Here is an 8,305-nt window from a genome sequence, read left to right as displayed (position 1 = left end):
GTTATGTGATTTGCCGGGGTAATTGGTTCAGGTCCAGTGAGGTTTTGGAATAATTTGGAATACTTAATTACAAGGTTTAAAACTTAAGTTGAAACGGTTGACCGGATATTGACTTATATGTAAACGACCCAGGAATAGAGTTTTGATGATTCCAATAGCTCCTCTGTATGGTGATTTTGGACTTAGAAGTGTGTCCGGAATTTTTTTTGAAAGTTCGTTGTTAAATTAGGCTTGAAATGGCTAAAAATAGAAATTTATGTTTGGAAGTTTGACCGGGGAGTTGACTTTTTGATATCATTATCGGAATATGATTCTGGAAATTGGAATAGGAATGTTATGTCATTTGTGACTTGTGCGCATAATTTGAGGTCAATCACACTTGATTTGATAGGTTTCATCATCGAATGTAGAAGTTAGAATTTCTTAGTTTCATTAGGCTTGAATTGGGGTATGATTCATATTTTTTAGCATTGTTTAATGTGATTTGAGACTTCGACTAAGTTCGTATGATGTTTTAGGACTTGTTGGTGTATTTGGTTGTCGTCCCGCTAATCATGCTTCTGCGAGCTGGGCAAGCGCAGAAGCGGGGAGGGGATGGCAAGGCAGTGTACGCATGTGCGGAATTTTTGCCTCATCTGCGAAGCCGCAGAAGCGGAACGCGGGGGCAGGATTCATCGCAGATGCGGAAAAAAATCCGCATATGCACACACTGCCTTGCCAACCCCTCCCCGCTTCTGCGCTTGCCAAGCTCGCAGAAGCGGCAGCTTTGCCGCAGAAGCAGCTTAGTGAGCCGCAAAAGCGAAAGAACAGGGCAGAGTACAAAACAGATGGGTTCCGATATTTTTGTCATTTTGGATAGTTCCAATATGGGTTGAGGCGATTTTTGAGCGAGATATCACGAGAAAGCTTGAGGTAAGTCACTTGTGATCATTGTTAGTCAATAAATTTGAATTATCATCTATTATTTCGAATAGATTACATGTTTTTGAGGTGCAATTAGAGGATTTGGGCCTAGGTATTTCAAAATAAGATTTTAAGATTTTATTTTTAAGCAACTATACCACTCGGAAGCACTTGCCTAGTGGCTAATATATAAATAAAATCCCTAAATGGGTCCAAAGCTTACAAGATGTCCAAACCAAAATAGAAGTTGCATGAAGCTACTAGCTATTAAAAAAGCTAAAATCTAATGAACTAGCTATTACAACATGATAAGTTGAATGCTTCCTTCTCCTATTAGTGTAAGTGAATCCAATTGTCATTGGCAAATACCAAGCAGCACCTATCAAGCTCTCACCAGGCGCCAGGGTATATTGTCCATAGGCTAAAATGAATTCCAAACATCTCCACCACAAAGTTGAAGCCAGCATAGTCTTTCAACTGTAGCTACTATATGATCTCCATATGCAGTGGACTGATTTTGTTCAAGTATTAATCATATGCTCACTCAACAAAATTAATGTGTAGAAGAGGAGCCTAGCTTTAGGCAGGCTTTGCAAGGCAAAGGCCAGGCATGAGCTGGATTTAGGCATGCTTTGCAAGGCAAAAGCTAGGTTTGAGCTGGCTTTAGGCAGGCTTTGCAGGGCAAAAGCCAGGCTATACAAGGCAAAAGCCAGGCATGAGCTGGCTTTAGGCTGGCTTTGCAAGGAAAAAGCCAGGAATTAAGCAGGCTTTGCAAGGCAAAGGCCAACCTTTGAAATTGTGCCTTTTGTGATCTTGTAAGCTCAAATCCTTCTGTACTAGAACCTTTAATATAGACATCATTCTAAACATTGCTAAACCATCCTCAGATTGAGCATGAAAGCATGCTAATACCACTGAGAAATGATTCAACAATCTCCAAAAAACCATATGATGGGTTCAGCATTTTCCTTAGCATTTGGACATATCAGTTTGTGCAGAGTCCAATCCTGTGAAGCCATCAGTCTGGGGTTCTTAGGTGATTGAGATTTGTCTATTGAGATTTGGACATATTAGGTGATTGAGATTTGTCTAGATTGATCAACCTCCTCCCTACACTAGGCAGTTCAGAGAATGAATGAAACTCCGATGTACCTACAAAAGAGAACACAATGTTAGCTATAAAATCCGCCACTAATTTTCTTCACGTCCTGTGCAATTACCCAAGGAGGATCCCATTCCCCTTTTGTCGCCTTCTTCATCACCAATGAATCAGTCTCCAGTATGAGAGGGTGAAGATCATGCTTCACACAATATTCCAACCCTTGAAGAATAGCCTTAGCTTCAACCACCATATTAGTTGTCACTCCCAGGTCTACTTCCCTAGCATACACCATATCACCTTCATCATCCCTCACACAAAAGCCTAGGGAGCTAGGTCCGGGATTTCCCTTTGAAGCTCCATCAGTATTACATTTGTACCAACCATGTAAAGGAAGCTGTCATGTTACTCTTGTAGTGATGAATATAGGTTTATATCCTTCAAAGTATTGAATCATGTCTGGCCATAACAATGGAATATTAGGGATCCAAGCATACCTCACCCTTGCTAGTTGATGCAATGCCCTATTTATCTCATGAATCAACCTATTTGTGAACACTGAACCACCATGTTTACCTGCATTTATTCTCTTCCAAAGCTCCCAAGTGATGATAGCTGGTACTGCTTGAAATAGTGTCTTTAATTTTGGACAACACTGAGCATACCACCAATGCCTTATAATCTGCTTCAATTGAATCAATTGCACAGAAATGCCATTAGCCCCCATGAACAAGTTCCATACCTAAGAGGCAGTAGGACTTGTGACAAATATATTCTCAATGGATTCCTCTTGGGGCTGATGACCACACCAATACCTAGATATCACCATTTTCCCTTGCCTCATCCACATGTCATCGGTGGCTATTTTTTGCCTCCACAATCTCCCCAAGAAGTAGGATATCTTGAATGGCAAACCTTTAATCCACATTAACTTGAATTCATGATTAGGATCAGCCCTATGCCTTAATATTTGCCAAGCACTGCTAACACTGAACTTGCGTGAAAGAGTTGGCATCCAGTATGGCCTATCCCAATATCCCTCACTGCCTTCATAGTGCACATTTAGCCTTATATGTTCTGCAATTTCCTCATTGAAAGTTTGATATAGCAGCTGATCATCCCATGCTTCCCCTTGTCGCAGTTCTGCCACCTCCTGAAGACCTTCATTGATTGGAAAGTTTTCAGGTAATACGTGATAAAGTGCACCCAATCCAGTCCAATTTTCATGCCAAATATTAGTTGCTCCACTTTCCAATTCCTATACGATCTCATGTTCTACTTCTTCCCTAGCATTTGTCTCCAAACATGAGACCCTCCCCTAAAATACACCACTGTTGGTAGCTCCTTCTTGCAATACTCATTCCACATGAAATTAGACCACAAAGATTTTGTGGTCCTAAATCTCCACCACAGTTTGGCAAACAGTGCCCTTGAGACATTATTTAAGGACCTAAAACCTAGCCCCCTTCCTCTTTAGGAAGGCAAAGATTTTGCCATGAAGCCTAGTGTCTGCTTCTCCCTTCTTCCTTTGTGCTCCAAAAGAACCTAGCAAAAGTCTTATGTAGATGCCCCAGGATCCTGTTTGGTAGATCAAGGACTGATAACATATGAACTGGCATACTTTGCAACACACTAGAGATGAGTGTTTCCTTTCTTCCAAATGACAACAACTTTCCTTTCCATGAATGCAATTTAGTCTTCACCTTCTTGATAAGATCCTCATAATAGTCCTTCCTCATTCTAGTGTAAAAAATAGGACACCCTAGATATGTAAAGGGGAATTTACCTCTTGCAATTCCTGTAATAGCTCCAACTGCCTGAAATAATCCATTAGCAACCTTTGAATGCATGTAGTATGAACTCTTATCTTTGTTGATCATCTGACCTGATATCTTCTCATAGTTCCCCAATACTGCCATAATCTTGCTCAAAGAGGGAGGATGAGCAGATGCAAAGATTATCGTATCGTCAGCATATGCCAAGTGGTTTAAAGGATTAGACCACTTAGGCATTCCAAATCCCACAAATGACTTGTGTTCAAAGAGCTTATTCAAAGACCTGGAAAGTACCTCAGCTGACAAAATGAACAATGCTGGAGATAGGGGATCCCCTTGTTTCACACCCCTTGTCGACTTAAAGAACCCTGAGGACTGCCCATTCACCAATACTGAATACCAGTTATTTGATATCAAGTTCCACACCATGTTGATGAAGTGTTCAGAAAATCCCATCTTCCTTAGCACATGCAATAAGTACTTCCATGAAACCCTATCATAGGCCTTAGCCATATCAAGCTTGATCACCACGTTAACTGAAATCTAACACGGTTGGACTCGTGGTTGAATGGGCGTTCATTTTTATAACCTTTATCGGGTTCTGAGGTGTGGGCCCCATGAATAAGTTTTTTAGTTAAATTTCGTATTTTGTTGAAAATAATAGTATTTTCATATGGAATTAATTTCAATAGTTTATATTGACTGAATCAAATTCATTGTGACTAGATTCGAGGTGTTTGTAGGCTGGTTCGCGAGGAAAATACATAGAAGAATAAAGAATTAGACGGTGTGAGGTAAGTAATAGTTCTAAATTTGGTCCTGAGGATATGAAACCATGAATTATGTGTTATGTGATTGGTTTTGAGGTGACGCACATGCTGGGTGACGGGCGTGTAGGCGTGAACCGTAAGAATTGTGACTTGGTCAATTCCATGGATCTGTGTAATTGAATAATCTATTGTTACTAGTACATTTTCTACGTATTAGAGGAATCAAACTATAAATCATGTTTAAACCATGTGTTGACACTATTGGGACCCACAGAGATCGTGTACATGTTGAATTATCTGATAAATTATTATTCTTTACTCAGTCATGTTTTACTTGCATATTATATCTCAGTCTCAATTGTTCATTATTGATGCATCATATCATTACTATTTGGGCTGCTTATCATGGTTTCTGAGAGCCCGAGAGACTGGATAGGTAGATGACTGAGTGAGGTCGAGGGCCTGATTGTGAGAATATTTATGGGATCGGATTTCACGCCGCAACATGTTTCATTGATTTATGCCATGATTGGATTGTTATAGCGCTTGGGATAACAGAGCTCTTCCGGAGTCTTTACACACTTTCAGTGAGTGCAAGTGCCTACTGAATGCGAGTGCTGAGTGCCGATTGCTGAGTGATTAAGAGGAATGAGTGACTGTGAGGAAAGAGTGATTGTGAGGTTAGAGTGAATAGGAGGACTGAGTGACTAATGCTCTGAGAGGATGCATTGATATCATTATTGCTGCACTTCAGTTGTCATATATCACTGTTTTGGAAATTTCAGAAAGACATTGTCTTTTATTTCAGTCGAATTTGATATGAAATTACAGTTTGAGTTTTAAATATTGAACTTGAAAGCATGTCTACCTTCTTATGTTGGAAATTTCTGTAATTGGACTTAGCAGTGAAGCTCATCACTATCTTCAGCTCTTTATTTAGTATTGTTATTTACTGATTTGGTTGTACTCATACTACACCATGCACCTCGTGTACAGATCCAGGTAATTTTGGACACGGCGGTTGCTAAATTTTCGAAGCTTTATCTATTGGAGACTATCAAGGTAGCTGCTTGACGTCCGCATACCTTGACTCTCTTTCCTTTCAGTTTTTGTACTGTTCTATATTTTCAGACAGTATTTTTATGAGTCAGACTTTGCTATCATTTAGATGCTCATGTACTTAGTGACACCGGTTTTTGGGAGTATTTTATGTCGGTATTAATGAGATTTTGTATTAACTTTAAATATTATATTTTCAAACTTAAAAGAAATTGTGGTTTATTGAGATTGTCGGCTTGCCTTATATCGAGATAGGCGCCATCACGACATGAAGATTTTGGGTCGTGACATCATCTAATCTAATTGGAGATAAAAATAAGTAAACAAAAGGGCATAAATAGGTAATGTAGATGAAATAATGAACTTTTAAAGGTCCAAATCCTAATATGGATGAAAAATTAATGAGAAATATATTTTTTGCCGTTTTTAAAAATAATAGCCGATAAAATAAGCTCCTATATTTTCACGACTAAGTATACCTATTCAGATTCGCTTTTGTTCAATTATCAAAAAATTAGCACTTTTATGAAAATTTATAGCATCCTTCATAACTATCTCTATAAAGTAAAGGGTAAAGCTTCTACGGAAGCTTCCCCCTCATGTAGTCGTCGGCCTTCCCCAGGCCCCCCTCGTTGCTTCTGGCGAAGCTGCGAGTTCATAAGCAAGTGAATGAAGGAGCCACGTTTCTAAAAGAAAATGACCCTCTTTGTTTTCTTTTCTTCCCCTATTCCTTCAAAGCCCTTGTATAGGTTGGGCGTTAGCGCTTTACTAATATAATTAAAAATATTTAATATATATTTGTATTATATATATACAATATACATATTTTATATATTGTTTGGCTAACACATATAATTTATTTTTATTGATAGGTAAGTTTTGTATTTTGCCCAAAACTAAAATATAAGGCTGAGTATTCGCATGCCCTTAAACTTAGGGGCGGAGCCACATTGTTGTTTGCGGTCTGGCTGAACCCAATAGTTTTTGTTCAAACCCTGTATTTATATTAAGAAATTTAATAAATATATATAAATCATTAATTTAGAACCCAGTAACTTAAAAGGATTATAATCTTGAACCCATAAAGTTCAAATCTTAGCTCCGCCTCAACTTAAACTTGTCCACTTTTTCACTTAAATACCTATACGCAAATTTATTTTAAACACCTCCCATTTGCGGACCAGAAAAATATGGGTTTGACCCGTTTTTGTTTGGTGGTGAATTGTAGGGTAGTTATAGTGGGCGTTTGGACATAAGAATTGTAAAAGTTTAAAAAAAAATGAAAATTTTCAAATGAAAAATGGTATTTCAAAATTAGAATTGTGTTTGGACACGAATATAATTTTGGGCTATTTTTAAAATTTTGTGAGTGATTTGAGTGAAAACTTTGAAAAATAACTTTTTGGAATTTTTTAAATTTTCGAAAAATTTCAAAATTCATTTTCAAGTGAAAATCGAAAATAATTTGAATTTGCATGTTTCTTCGTTGAAAATGATATTCTACCTAAATATTGTAGGAGAAAATGAACCCCAATAAATTCTTTTTTATATGGCTAGGATTAGAACAACGCAGAGTGGGGGTTGAGCTACTATTATACTTCAATCATTGACCATTGACTGCATACTAGTAGCATTTTATTTTCCTAACTCGATTATCTTATTGACTTGTAGATAAACGAAAAATGAAATATTAAAGAACTTAATTAAGTGAAATCAACTAATGTGGTGGAACGGAAATAACTAATCTACTCTTAATTAGAGCTTTCGAGTTGAGCTATAAAAATAAAAAAGATATAGTTGAAAGTGCTTCCTCCTTAAGCGGCACAAATCTAAATTAGACGGGAAAAAAAGCATAAGATCACTAGACTATAAATCTTGAAATAAAGACCCAGTCACACTTATCATTCAAATATATTACTTCCTCTAGTGTATATTATCCGTCTATAAATTTTGTGTACGTCTCTTAAAAGACATATGATAGCTTATTTAATTCTAAGAGAATTTGTTTAGAAATGCTCTTTATCTCTCTTAAATATCTAACTTAATTAGCACTCTACTAAGTTGAGCGGTTAGAATAAATTTGAGGGGAAAAAGTAAAATAATAATGTTGCTTATTTTTCTAAGACGTCAAACATTTTCGACCAAATTTAATTTAACAGTAGGACCATTATGCTTTTACTAAAACTTTGTTAAGGAAATGATATAGTATAACTAAGATATATCTTTTTGATCAGAGGCTAAATCAATCATCACCTGAAGAATAAGGTCAAAAACTAATTAGAATATATTATGAGAAAATCAAACTTTCACCCCAAAGAATTATTAATAGTTATATCAGAGGTGATATTTGTTCTCAGTCTTCTTAGTCTGGTAAATGATGATTCGTAAAGCGCAGGGCTGGTGCATCTCATAGAACTTTTTTTTCTTCTTGCACTGATTTATATATTATCAATGCAAAACATAAATTTTGTTAGTCTTTTTCATCTCAAGTTGTATTTATTATAAACTCGAATGTATTAGTAAAAATAGTACGGGCTAGCCAATTTTCGGACTGGTAATTTAAAAATAACTAGCGTTTGCAAAGTCATTGAAAAATAGCCACTATTTTACTGCAATGCAGAGAGTTCCAGCATAATATACTGGAGATTGATGCACCTCTGTATGAACTTCCAGCATATTACGCTGGAACTCCAATACAC

Source organism: Nicotiana tomentosiformis, chromosome 5, assembly GCF_000390325.3.
Source record: "Nicotiana tomentosiformis chromosome 5, ASM39032v3, whole genome shotgun sequence".
NCBI lineage: Eukaryota > Viridiplantae > Streptophyta > Magnoliopsida > Solanales > Solanaceae > Nicotiana > Nicotiana tomentosiformis.
The sequence above is the reverse complement of the archived record's forward strand: the minus strand, read 5'-3'. Positions refer to the sequence as shown.